We start from the raw sequence: 14,142 nt of genomic DNA on the forward strand, positions 1-14,142 counted from the left end.
TTTAAGCTCAGAGAGATCTGAAAATACATTTTCTTTGATAGTATATTGTCACAAGATATATGGACCTCAATTTTTAGTTTATTTACTGGTTTTTTTATTGAATCCTGTTCTTCATATTGCTCACAGTTTCAAGTCTTTGGCCAAGTTTATGATGTCTCATAAGATATGTTTATGTTTTATTTATGTGATTTTCCTTTAATATTGTTTAACACTTTTGGTAATGTCATTATGAAAGAAAGAAAGAGCCAGAAATACTCCCAGCAGCTTCTATAAATTTTGCAGAGATTGGTTTATGCTTCTTAGTCCAGCCCTCGCAAACACATATCTTGGAAATCTCAGTCTGGAGAAGGAATCAACCCACCCCCAGCATGTGACAGAATTCTTGTCACTGGTAAAAGTTACTTTCTGGTCCTATTTACTCCTGTCATTATAAAATATTTTTAGGCTATTTGGTAGGAATATTTTCTGACTGAGAGCAAATGAAATTGTATTTATTCAAGACTGTAAAAAAGCAGTGTTTTTCATTAAAAAACAAACAAACAAAACAAAAGCGCATGGGCTAAGGAGGTATTTTTTAGTTTTTTTTTTTTTTCCAAAACACTTTCTCTATCAGTGTTGGAGAATCACTTTCTACACAAGATTTTAATCTTAAAAACAACTCTTCTGACTTCATACTGACAGAAACATCCATTAATGTGAAAGGAAAGGAGTGTTTTTGGAAAACGCTTCCTGGAAGAAGCTAATCAGTATAAAAGGGAAATGGCCAGCAGCATCTGCACAAATTTTGATGAAAAACTGAAATAATTCAACTGTGTGAGATATTTTTCAGAAACAGGAAAGCATGCTATTTTCCTGAGCTATGTATACTGTACTTCTTGTCCCTCCCCTGGGGGACCTGTTTTGCTTTTTTACCTTGAGAGATTTGAGAAGCAACAAAAGGGGAGAGTAAGTTGTAATAAAATAAAAATATATATATGTGTATGTCTGTCTATCTATATAGCTATAGATACACGAGCACCTCCTTTGCTCTTCAGTTAACATCACTGATCTTAATCAGTGAAGTAAACACTGTGTTTGTGTTACAGATCCCTTTATTCCCTTCCCTCAGTGTACGTGTAATCCTATAGCTTTGTTTTGCCTTTTTCCAAGATGCTTTAGGATGGTCTGCCCCAGTGAATATGGCAGCTGCAATTTATTATGCACTCAGGCATCTCCGTCGTTGCAGCAAAGTCTCATGCTTGAGCTGTGGCCATAGCAGGTCTCTCCATGGTCTTCACCTCAGGAGCAGGGGGAAGGCAGATGGAGAGAGAAGGAAGCAAGATGATGGTGAAACGCAGTGGGGGAAAAGAGCGCAGGGCACGGTTCAGGGGCAGTGGTGGAGGTGGCGAGGCAGAGAAGAAGGTATGATCTACTGGGGCGTGCTCTACCAGGACCTGCTGCCCAGGCATGACGGGCCTTCACCTGTTGTAAAACTTCTACTGTAAAGAATGTGAAGATGCCAAGGGGCTGGGGAAGGACAAAAGAGAAGAAAGACTCTAAGATTATAAATAGGACTGACGTTATTTTGGCCACGATCTCCGGAAAATCCACCGACCTGAGAATGCGGAGATCCGTTTCCATTCTGTTTCTCTGGTTCGCTGTGCAGCCTTGAACAAGTCCCTTTACGTCTGTATCTGGGCTTCTTCCTTCCCTCTCGCCTCCGCTCACCTCTGCTGCCTTGACTGCTTTGAGGATGAACCCTTTGGGCAGGAATTGTCTCTCGCTGCATGTACGTAAAACACATTGCAAAGGTGGTTCTCATCTCCCATCTGGAGACATTAATATAGTAGCAAGAGTTGCCTCCAAATCCAGAAATAAACCTGTGCTTCAAAATGTGCTTCAAAAAGAGGAATCTTGGCCACTGATGTATTTTATAAATCTAAGGGCGTAGCCAGTGGTCTGTTCAAATGCTGTTCCTGTGTTCATGTCCCAAGAGGCCTGATATCTAATTTTGCTGTTCTGATTGCGGTTTATTTTTTATCATCCAGTCCTACCCATTCGTACAGGACTGGAAGATTACCCAAAGACATATTTTTGAAGAAACACCATAATCATGCGATTCTGGCTTCTACCACACCCTTAAAGGGACATTTGCTGATCCCACTCCCATTCTGGTAGACAGGACGAGTTTATTCTGGCTTTGTAAACTATAAAACAGGCAGCCCAGGAGAGAAATGAAAACTGCAACTGTTTGTTATATAGAATACAGTTATTTTGGTATCTCGCCAATAAAGCTCGAGTACCAACAGATGTTCCACAGGTGATTAGAGACTGCACAGGTAAACACAAGGAAGCTATGTGCATTATGATATGGCTGGAGTTTCTAGCCTTAGGTTACATTACTAGAACCCTAGATAAAATCGCCAGCCTGAAAATATCTTGCATTTGTTATTTTCTTGGGTTGAAAATCATTTCCTGAGGGAGGTGCTTAGGTCTTAACATTGTCTTTGGTAGAGGAGGCCTGTGTTTTTGTTTTTTGGTTTTTTTTTTAACTCAAGGGAAATATTATCATTTTTTAGGGAAAGAGATGGTTACCAGTAAAATTAAGCCATTGCTGGCTTCCAGATTTGGAAACCCAAACATACTGTACATCATTTCTGATGTGCAATATCTCATCTTTGGCTGTAAAAAGCCAGAGTTAAGCCTAGGGACAGCAGCTGGCTTTGGAGGGAAGGAGGGAGCCTGGGAGACTGGGCAGTGTAGGCTGTAAGCCTGGGCTGCTCTCCTGGACTTGTGTTTCCCTGGTAAGTTTGCTACCTGGTTCTCTGCCACAGTTTGGACCTACTACATATTGCATTTGATCTGGTCACTTAACCGAGGTGAGCATTTTTACTGTTTGTTTTAATTTTTATTTCTTGAGCGGCAAGCCCTGCTCCCGGAACAGAAAGTGCCACAGCTCATGCTACGCCATGGGCACAAGGCAGAGGCTCAACCCCAGGGAGCATCAGGTGTTCAAGACCTTCCCCTCGGCCTGTTCCCTAGGCAACTTTGCAGTTGTTCCAAAGCACAAGCCCTGAATGCAGAGGATTTAAAGTTCATTATAGAGGAAAATAGCGTGAATGTTATGTAGAAAATCCTATGCTAGGGAATGGCTGAGTTTTACACATTGACTTCAATGGAGTCTTTTATGCTGCTGAAAGATCTCAGTCTGATCCTATGCTTTACTTTCTCTTGGTTGTAGCCTAAGAGGAATTGAACATTATTTTTTTAGGAGTCTGGCCCTTAAAATTTGATTTTATTCCAGAACGGAAGTAGCAATGTTTGTAGCTCCCACATTATCACCATGTATATCGTTCTAGACAGAATCTTCTTTGTTTAAATATGCTTTCAGATGCAAGATTGAGTATATTGAATGCACTGATGTTCGGCCTTGTTTTCTTACCTGTATACCTGCAGGTCTTTCATGGCTGTAATCTTCTGTTGATGCATATGTTTCTGGTCTACAGGCAGTCTTTCACAGCATCGTTAACTGTAGTGTGCTCTTTAAAAGAGAGCCATGGGAAACACCTGCCTTCTATAGTTGCCAAGGTTTTTTATATGTAGTCTTCAATGTGTTGTGCTTATCATATATATATAGAGAGAGAGAGTGTATTGTGTGTGGGTGTGTGTATATATATATGATAAGCACAATATATATGTATCTGTGTATATATGTACACATGCACACATAGCTATATACATATATATATATATATATTTATATAAAAAGATTCTGGCAGCACTCATGAAATAGTAACAGTGCATTAGCTAATACCTTTAATGTCCACTCCCAGCAATTTCGTACCATGAATTTATATAAATTTATTGTTTTTAATGATAAACATTACAAAATATTATCATGCATTTTACTGAGCCAGGAAGAAACCAACAAACAAGTGTCTACCTACCTCTGTAGAGTAGGTACATTGAGTTCTATTTTTAGGTATAATTTAGTTTAAATTACATGCTTATTTTTTAATTAAGGGGCTGGAGCTTTTGTTTTTATGATGCAGGACCTGATATGTGTTTATTAGGGGTAAGATAAACCAATAGACAATGACAAACGAATGCATATTTTTGGATGGAGTAATTTCTTTTGTCTTAGGACATACAACTTTACTGTATTAAAGTTTGTGGTTGGTATGACAAAATTGAAGATAAGGATGGAAAAATACATAACTGGACACGTTAAAGCCTGGGCAGGGCTAAGTTCTGGTGACCATCTCATAGACAAAAAAAAGCTGGTTTTACAAATTGATCTTTAAAAGCACTGTTCTGCCTGAAGATGGAAAATAGGTTATCTTGGAAAGAATACTTTTGCCCCTGGCACATAACTAGCACTTTTCTATTTCTAGTGTGAGAAACAGAGAAGCCCTAATTTGTAAGGGGGAGAGCTGTGAAAGTAATTGCTCCTTGGCCCATCAAAGCAGTTGATGCCCAAGAGCTCTGCTAATAGGTAACTTGGGTGGTGTTAAAGATGCTGCTACAGGAAGTCATGAGCATAGCGTACCAAAATGCCAGAAGTAAAACTGCAAGTGTCACCTTGGGAAGGAACAGAAATATAATGTTTATTCTGTAAAATGTTACTTGTCTGGGCTGGAATAGAAAAATCATCCCAAAGACAGGAGGCAGTGTGGAAAAATGCAAGAATACAAGAGTGGGGAGTATTGTGTGCCACAGAAAATTACCAGTTCGTAGCAACAATAACAAAAATGGGCTTCCTGTATTTTATTACTATGGTTTTCTGACCAATGTCAATATTCTCCTACTAGGACAGCCCCTGGAGAGCAGGTCCTCCAGATGACTGTTTGCTTTCACTTGTAACACGTTTCACATCCAACTGTTCCAAGATACCTTCCAATTTAAATAAAGCCCCAAATCAGCCATTTACAAGGAGCTTTTGCTGAACAAATATGCTTTGAAAACAAGCACAGACCTGTAAAGTTTCTCTCTATTTTGTGAAAATATTCCAAATGCCTCAAAAAGGAGTAGAAGAAACAGCATAATCTGAGGCCTCAAAGGTGGAGTTATTTAGCTTTCCAAACATGTCTGTTGCTGTTAAACCCTAGAGATAGTGAGAGATGGTGTGGAAATAGTCCCTCTGAGTTAAAGATGAGCAGCATCATGGAAAAGCTAGTGTTGAGGATAAAATGTTAATAAAACAGGAGTTTGTCAACCAGCATGTTGTAAACTGTGATTACAAGACTGTTAAAAGCCAACCATGAAGGTACCGTGGAAGCAGCCCCTTGGGTAAGGAGAGACAGCTTGGTGAAGAAGCTATGAACTGTCAACAGGAATAGTTAATGGAAAGGCTCGTACGGGTGCAGCTCTCCCCAGCAGATCAGGTGGTGACATTTCAGAGCCATTTCACCAGGGGAGGGGAGTGAGATGTGCAAGGCAATGATCTTAGAGCATTGTGATAGCATTCCCTAAAGGGGGAAGGAAAAATAAATTAGATCAGTGATCTCCTTGAACAGAGCTGCCAGTTGCTAGCATCTCTGAAGGGAGGACACAAGTCGGGATGACACTGCTGAAGGAAAAAGAGGAACTAATTTGTCTGCTTGTACAAATTTATTATTTTTATTGTACTAAGACTGGTGGCCCCTGTTCAAGGAGGTCAGGACTTGACAAATGCTTATTAAACAACCCTTTTCTGAAGCTAAGTTATCACAGAACTAGGCAGATAGGCAGGCTTGAAAATTCTGTTTTCCTTGAGATAGGATGTTTTCAGCTAAGAGTGTCAGAGCTCTGTTGGCCACTGCTGCAGCTGCCCAGGAAGAAGGATTTGCAAGGAGAGTCCTTAAGTTATCAAAGATGATATTATAATTTAAAATACAATTGTAGTCTTTGCTAGCACTGGTGTCCCTCATTGCCCTGCAGATGCAGGTGCAAGGCAATGTCTTACAAATCTCATCTGAACTTATGCTTTTTATTGCAGTGTATGCTACTAATCACTTAAAAATCAGCATTAATTTTTCTCTCCTTTATAATGAATCTGAGCTTTTTTTTGCATGTGGATGGAGTTTTGCCAGAAAGGATTATGTCAAGTGGTTTCATTCAGCAATGTGAAAACTTGTGTGCTTGTCTCTGCAGGTATGGAGGGGTGAAAATCAGGCAGTTGCAAGGATGTGAGTTATGACTTCATTTGTTCATGTGATTTTTCCAGGGAGCAGGCTGGTCTATGAGTCTTTGAAAATGTAACTCAAAATGAGACACAATTTTCCTAGCCCAAATGTTGAAGCCTGTCTTAAAATATAAACATTGCTTTGTGGCACCAACATCCATTACTGCAAAAAAAACTGCTGCTAATTATTTAAGTTAACTGTTCACGACTTTAAGCTAGCTTGATTAGAAAATCAGAAGCTATCTTGCATTTTATGTGTAGCCCTTAGTACTTCAGCAGGCTGAAGACAAGGCCCAGAGTGACTGGACATTCATTTTGTTCTGAGGTCAGCTATGCTAGGGACCTCTCCTACCGAGCAACGTCACCTATGTGACCTTGCAGCAGTAGCCTACAAGTGTAGCTTTGCCTTGTCAGGTGAATGTTTAGGCTCTGGCACAAGCAGGCAATGCCAAGCTGAGCCCCCCCAAAGGATGTTGCTTTTGGCATGGACCACAGCCTGGTTCTCAGTTGTCCTGTACCTTGTACTGGCTACAGCAGGTAGGTTAATGCTACTGTCTGTTGCTAGTTACAGCAATGTTCAGAACCACAGGAAAGGATGACCCTTTTTGAAAAAAGAAGAAAAAAGAAAGTAAAAAGAAAAAAAAAGGTAATAGGCCATCCCATCTGCCTATGATGATATGGAAATAATAGTAAGGACTGATACCTTGCACGTGGTTTTAATGTCTAGGTCTTTGTGCCGCAACGTGCAATGGAGATGATTTGCAGTGTGTGATAGGACATGTAGCTCAGGGTCATGGCTAAAGGGGAGAAGTGGCATAGCTATGGAAACCTTTTTCATCAGTCCTGGCCCCAAGCCCCATACAGTTGCCTGTCTGGGCTGGAGTCATCTCCTTAGCAGCAACATCTGCCTTTTCCCTCAGCAAGTCAATATTCTTTTCCAAGAAGGCAGCAATATATGGCAAGGCTTTTCTTCACTGGAATACATTCCATTGCACTGAGTTTTGTCATGCCTAGAAATTCAGCTGCCTCAGCCTTTCAGCAGTATAGCACTAGTCTGAAACATGGAATTAGTTTAATATCTTATGATGGAACTAATGTTAACACTTTTCTTTTCCCACTGGCAATATAGATCCTTCACTTGGCCTTGCCACTGCCAACTATTTTTCAACTCGTGGGCAACAGCCTCCATTCTCTACAATGGAAAAATATAGAAATGGAAATATACTGTATTCCTCAAACAGGAAAACAAAAAATTAATTCTTAGTGATATTATGGAGCCAACAAAGATCAGCAACCATAAAAGATGAAGACTGCAATATTTCATTAAAATGTTTCATTGAAAAGATATTTTAAAAGGAGATTGATGACATCAAGGGGGCTGTAAGAGAGAGAGAAAGACCATGCAATAAAGATCTATCATGATCCCAAGTAAAAGCCAAATTTTTTTTTGAACTAACTGCTTTTTAGTTTTGATTAATTACTTGGCACCAGAAATTGGACATTAACAGCACAAAGTCCATTGTGGAAATGTAGTCACTGGGAATCACTGATGCAAAGCTAAAGGTTTAGAGTAACAATCAGAGAAGCTCACCATTTCAGCTTTTTGTATTTTTGTGTGTGCTCAAAGAGTCAGCGCTGTTTATCTGACAGTCTGTGGGGTGAATAGTCAGAAACCTCAGATCTGAATACGAAAGGTGAAAGAAACAGCTTAGAAAATGTTATAAACCTATACACAGCTAAACAGTTACAGTCTAAAATGACATTTTCTTTCTAAATTAGAGAGAGAGAGGCGTATAGCTTCAGTGAGCCCTGGATGCTGCCTTCTCTTTCTCTACAAGGTGGGTCTAGCAGAGAAGCTACTATCTCAGTGCATTGCTATATGCAGCCATTTCACTCTTTTCCTACATTTTGCTGTAATCTGCTCGCAAGTGTTCATGTACCTCAACACCTGCAGAAGAGATGTGTGTTAAAATCATGTAATGGCTGTCCAGGCCTTGTTGTGATTAGAGCTGCTGCAAGTGGCTCTCCAGAGAGTCCGACTCTGGTGAGTAAGTTCCTCCAGGCAGATTTGGAACAGCTCAGAAACTCACTTCCGTCTTCTCGTGAGGTTTTGGGTGAAAAGGCAAGTCTGCAAGCTGCTAATACTTATATTTCTGTATTCAGCTCTGCTATCTGAGAGTGATATCAGCTATCAGCACAGAGAGACCGACCAAAAAAAAAAAGAGAAACCTTGTGTTCTCAGTAAAACATGGATACCTTTAAGCTCTTTCTTGGAGTGTGGGAGGGAGGGAGTTGGGGATTAGATGTGTGGGGGTGTGTTAATGGAGGTATTTCTCCTCTGGCTTCAGCCAAGATCTCTCAAGGCTCATAAATTTGGCTAGCAGGGTTTTTGTTTTTGTTGTTGATGAATGATATGGATCGCTAGGTAGCTTTTTTCTTCTCTCTTTGTTTTAAATTATGTGCAATCCCTCTCATCTCAGATAAAAAGAAACTGCCAGAATAATGAGACCAAAATTGCCAGGCTTTCATTTCATTTCATATGTTTTAACAAAATTTGCATTATTCTTCGTGAGTGTTTTTCCTTCTGATATAGTAAGATTTCTTGTTCATTATGAAAAATGTCTTGATAGTGTTCTTTAAAAGTATATTATTTCTACCAAATATTTCTACAAACCACTGTAAAATTTCAAGAGTACAGACAAGGCCAATCCTGAGTCAGCTTTTCTACAGATCCATCAGTCCACATTTCTTTAAAATGAACGGATAATTCACTTCTATTTATTCTGCTGAGGAACTGAAGTATTCAGTAAATACAGAATGCTAACTGGTTATGTTAAACAGTAGCAAAGAAGAGAATCTGCAGAGTTTCCTTTTCTTTCAGTAGAGAAATCTGTATTTCCCTCAAGAGCCTTTTTAAAGACCTCCAAAATAAAACTCATGAGACTGAAGTACCATCAATTAATCACAGCCTGAGTTTCTAGCACATGACATACTGCAGCTTTCAGTACTGTCCAAGTCCTCAGACTTTAATATTAGAAATCCTAGACATGTTTCACAGAAGCACCTGTCTATTGTGTCTCATGGATTAATTTTGTCCTCTTCCCCCCCCCCCCCCCCCGCCGCCTTCTGCGTGTTCTAATGATGAATCAGGCATCATTTGAGTCACTGTTCTAACGATATTACTGAAGGGAATATCTGAAAGGGAGATGAAGATTACTGAGAAGAAAGCAGATCTGGTTTTCATGGTTGTCAGGACATATATTCAAAACAAAATCTCCTTTCAAGTTGAAACTGTTTCTCCAACAGACCAAGTTACTTGTTTTGGGAAATGACTTATGTAAGAGTTGTTTTAAGGAAACTGTTTGAGTTTAGTAAACAGAAACACCTATTCAGCTCACAAATCTTTTGTTTCCAGAAGGTTTTAAAAGCATATTTCAGACAGCTTTGTTACTTATATATTTTTATGTGGTTCATGCTTATAGCAGGTTTATTTCTTTAGCAGATAAATTATGTAATCTTTCTTGCCTGTACCAAGAACTGTTTTCTCCAGGACAACTTCACACTGTTCTGTAAATGTGCAAATACATTCAGATTAAAAAAAAAAAAAAATCATCAACACTGTGTATTTGGACTAGACAACTAAAAAGTGTGAAGGAATATAACATGGTTTTAATCTTTTAATTAAAATGTAAAATGCAAGGACTTCACTATGAATTATTTCTTTATATGATCAGACATATGACATTAGGACAGGAAGGTCATAGCTTCAGACAGAGACACACAGGACAGCGGGAGATTTCCACAGCTCATTTAAAATAAGTTCATAGTTTTCTGGCATCTCCAGACTTCTGGGTCTTGTTGCTAAGGACAAAGAGAAACTTTGAAATCTGTTGTAGCTTTCTGTGATATTGACTGATTTTGGCTTTTCTATCTGAGTATCAGTTTTTTTAACAGTTTAACTACCAAATTATTATCTATCATTCTAGTGGTGTATTCATGTAGATGCCACACTTTATTCAGTGTTGATTTTTGGATCATTTTAGGTGTTACTTAAATATAAGTAACTCCTTCCTGTTCCACCTATATCCTCAAACTGCTGCACAGTTTCTTTGCTGGGAGAGGTGGAAGAGTGTTATTAATAGTAAATATTTAACATCAGCCCTTTCCATTTGAAATTATCCAGCAGTCCCTATTAAAAGCGTGGTTCAGCTAGTATTTGTGGTGGCACAGCTGGTGCAAATTGCCAATTGCTCCCGCCCCTGCACTCTGCAGACTTGTTCTAAGCACGTCTAGTTGCAATAATCGTTTCAAATGCCAGGAAACGCCTGCCTACCTGTAGGCTCTGTGTTGCCCTTCTTTCCCTCAGTGGTGAGGCTGTGGTGAGAATTTTGGCAGAGAATTTAGGAATATCAGCTATTGCAGCCAAGCAACTCAAAGGAGAAAGAGGAAAAGCCTTTTTTTCACTGGAGGGCCTTCTTGATTATGGGCCACATCTGTATGTGTGCTTCAGAACCTGCAGTATTCCAGTGTTTAGGAAATCAGTTCGCAAGCTGACATGGAGGTACCCACTGGGATATGGGACGAGAAAAGGAAAACGGGAATAATCTCATGAAAATACTGCTCTTATAGTTTCCATATCATGTGCATAGAAGCTTCCTTACGTAAAAGAAAAAAAAAAAGAAAAAAAAAAAAGCCGTTGGAAAGAAACACTACTTTGCAGGCATCTTGCATGTAAATACATCTGTGTGCACATCTGTGCTGGAATACAGACACAGATACAGATCACTAATGTCTATTTTCTGAAGGTGATCCAAAGTATCAATCACCTGAATTACTGCAGTAAAACCTGTCTTTTAATGAAACAAAAGTGAGACGTGAAAATAAGGGGTAACCTACTTTTAAATGTTTATAGAAGATAAAGGTTTAACCACAAGTCTTCCATCAAATGGAAGACAGTAGGAAAAAAAAGTTTAGAAAATGCCCTTTGGCTGCTCTTTACTGTGTGGTGAAACCTCACAGTATCTCACCTCATATACTATATGGGCCCTAAAGGCAGCTGGAAATGTTTAGAAATATGTCTATTTTGGTACATGGCTGCCTCTCTATCTGTTATATCCAGCAGTGTTTCAGGGACGGGAGATATTTGCTGAAATGAAAAGCCCAGACCAAAGTGTGAGATGGTAAATGGCGCTCGAGGGTATACAGCAGTCTAAATGGTGCCCTCTGTTAAAAGAATCAGCCACCTGACTGCTCGTTAGTTAGCAGTAAATAATGAGGAATAGCTTGAGGCGGGAGCTCAGAAGTGCAGATGTCCCAGAATATTCACCCAGTTTGTGGTGTCATGAGATCTGTAGTGTCGTAAGGTAAAATACACTTAATCCCTCTTCTGAGTGAAGTAAAGCATTTTACAGTCTTTGTGGAGTCCAGTAATTTTGTATAATCTTTTCAGTGAGGATATCAAAAAAGAAAAGGCAAGGTCCATGAGATCGGGCCATGACTACATACTTTGCCCCTTCCCTGTCACATTACACACCCAAAGGGCATTTAACAATAAGTGATCACTCCCAGAAATCCCCCTATCAGGATGCCATCCCACCTCAGCAGTGGGTGACACGTTTTGAATCAAACTAACTCCAAATCTGAATTTCTTAGATGTCTCCTGTTGCTTTAATGGAAAGACCAACATCCCAAATTACAGTTGCCCTGAAAGAGGGGTAGGCAGTGGCAAGGCTATGGAAAAGCCCTATCAAATTTAACAGTGATGATGCCGTTGTGAGGAACTGCAGAAATCTAATAAGGCTGAGTAGAAATTAAAAATTCACATACTGCTTTTAAAAAAAAAGTTTTATCTTTCTCTGTTGGGGTAATTTTAAACAATCTTAGGGAGTTCTATAGCCATGATGTTTTTCTTTGCTAAGTTTTATAGGTTGGTATGTTTTGGATGCTATCTATGTTCAGAAAGTATTTGTGGTAAAGTTTTCCATAGCATTTCAGTTATGAAGAAACCTCAGTCCCATTAAATTTTAATGAAAATTAGGCTCCTAGTTGCCTACATTTTCTCTTTTTTGACTCTTCCTTCTCCTTTTTTTCTGTTTTTCCCACTCTTCGGGTACAGCTCCCAAGCAGTCTGAGGCCACATGAACTAACAATTTAGAAGGGAAGATCAGGAAAAAACACAAAGTCAAGGTTCATTCTCCATCTCTAGCCTGAAGCTCTGAAGCAACCAGTTTCAGAAGACAACACTCCTTTGCTCCGGAGAAAAGGAGGCATTTTATGCAGGGGTTTGCCTGGCTCCTTGACCCCTTGGCAGGGTATCAGAGCACAGCTTCAGACTCTAGTCTACAGGTAGGTTTCAGCCTCTCTGGTATCAGGTGTTGTATGTCGTCCTCTCACTGTAGCTCGTATCAGCATCTACTTTAACATTTCTTTGATGTGTCCAGCTTAGTCTCATACCAGACAACTTCTACAAAGATGTGTAGCCAGGTGTGTCTGCAAAGGGGGATATTCTAGGCAGACTCTTATGCCATGGCTATTAAAAGCTTTTCAAATCATTCACCACTGTAATCACTGCCTGTGGGTATGCAGGTTAAGGTTCCTCCTTTTTTTGTCTGTGCTCTGTTCACAGTAGGTTTCTTACCTCCTCCTTGAAATAATTTACCTCTACTTCTGGCTTATTTGCCATCCTTTGCCAGTTCTTTATCTTAACTCAAAAAGTTGGCCTGAATCAAGTCCTCCTCCCGCTGCCTCACTTTTTAGCACTATGTCAAATCCTGTTTGCTGAGAACTTTAAACTGATTTTTCTCTGGTCTGAAACATCAAACAAATATTGCCTGGGAGCAATATAACCCCCATAACTGGGGTTTAACTCGGGAAGTATTCTGTGTAGGAAGAGCTAAGTCGCAAGTCCATGTTCTTTCTTTTATTCCTATGTGCCTCTAATCCATCTCAGCATATATGCCAAAGGCAGAGGGGACATTTTCAAACAGATGGGGAACCGTGCAGTATCACACGTGAGGAAAGGGGGACAGGCGCCACTGCCGATTTCTCTGATGGAAAGGGGTGGAAAACCTGTATCCTCCCTGTGTATGCTGAGTCAGGGCCACCCTCACTCTTGGCCTCTCCTTCCCCAGCTGATGCCAGTGTGCAGGTGCCCTCCTTAGGTCTTAAATCTGCTCAAAAGAGTTTGTCTGACTGGGTGTCTAGGCTCAAAGCTAAAAGGGATCTCCGCCAAACTATGTCCAAACAGCAACGGACCAGAAAAAGCTGTTGTGTTACTACCCTCTCTGTGCCTGGTCTGTGGATTTTATTCTGTGAGATAATTGATCTTGGACTTTTTATGATCATTATGCTTTCATATGCTGTCTTTCTCTCTCTCACATGCATTTACACACACAGAAATTTGAAAAGAAAATGCAAGTGGAAAGAAAAGCGGGAAATCCAACCTCAATAAACTCTCCATAAAATCCACAAATTAAGGGCAAGTACATCATGAAAGCATATTAGTCGGGAAGTTATAAATTCCAGCAAATTGATTGTCAAATATAATCAAAAACATACTATAATATATATTAAGCTGAAATAAATACCGCAAACCAACCTCAAGCTGTAAATGTTCAAGATTAGCCCTTCATACCAGTTATACCTGAGGCACAAATAAAGAAAGTGGGAAGGTTTAAAAGGAAAAAAAAAAAAGTGTCCTAACAATGGGAAATGAAACGAAAATGCAGTCCTTTGAATAGCACTCAGAAGTTGACTACAAGACACTGGGTCGCTTGGAAGATTTTCATGGCATGGACATATCATCATGTGCTGTTTGGCAGTGATCAGGTCTCTCCTTCTTGAGCAGACCCTGTAGAGAAGCCGTGGATGGTGTTACTCAAAGAGCGTGTCCTACTCGCTGTGCACAGAGGTGGGAAATGCAGAGGCTGGCTGTGGAGGAAGGCTCACCGCAAGCAGCACTTGTAGCAATAACTTGATTTGAGTGGAAAAGATTCAAGATC

The sequence above is a fragment of the Dromaius novaehollandiae genome, chromosome 3 (genome assembly GCF_036370855.1).
Source record: "Dromaius novaehollandiae isolate bDroNov1 chromosome 3, bDroNov1.hap1, whole genome shotgun sequence".
In the NCBI taxonomy this organism is placed as follows: domain Eukaryota; kingdom Metazoa; phylum Chordata; class Aves; order Casuariiformes; family Dromaiidae; genus Dromaius; species Dromaius novaehollandiae.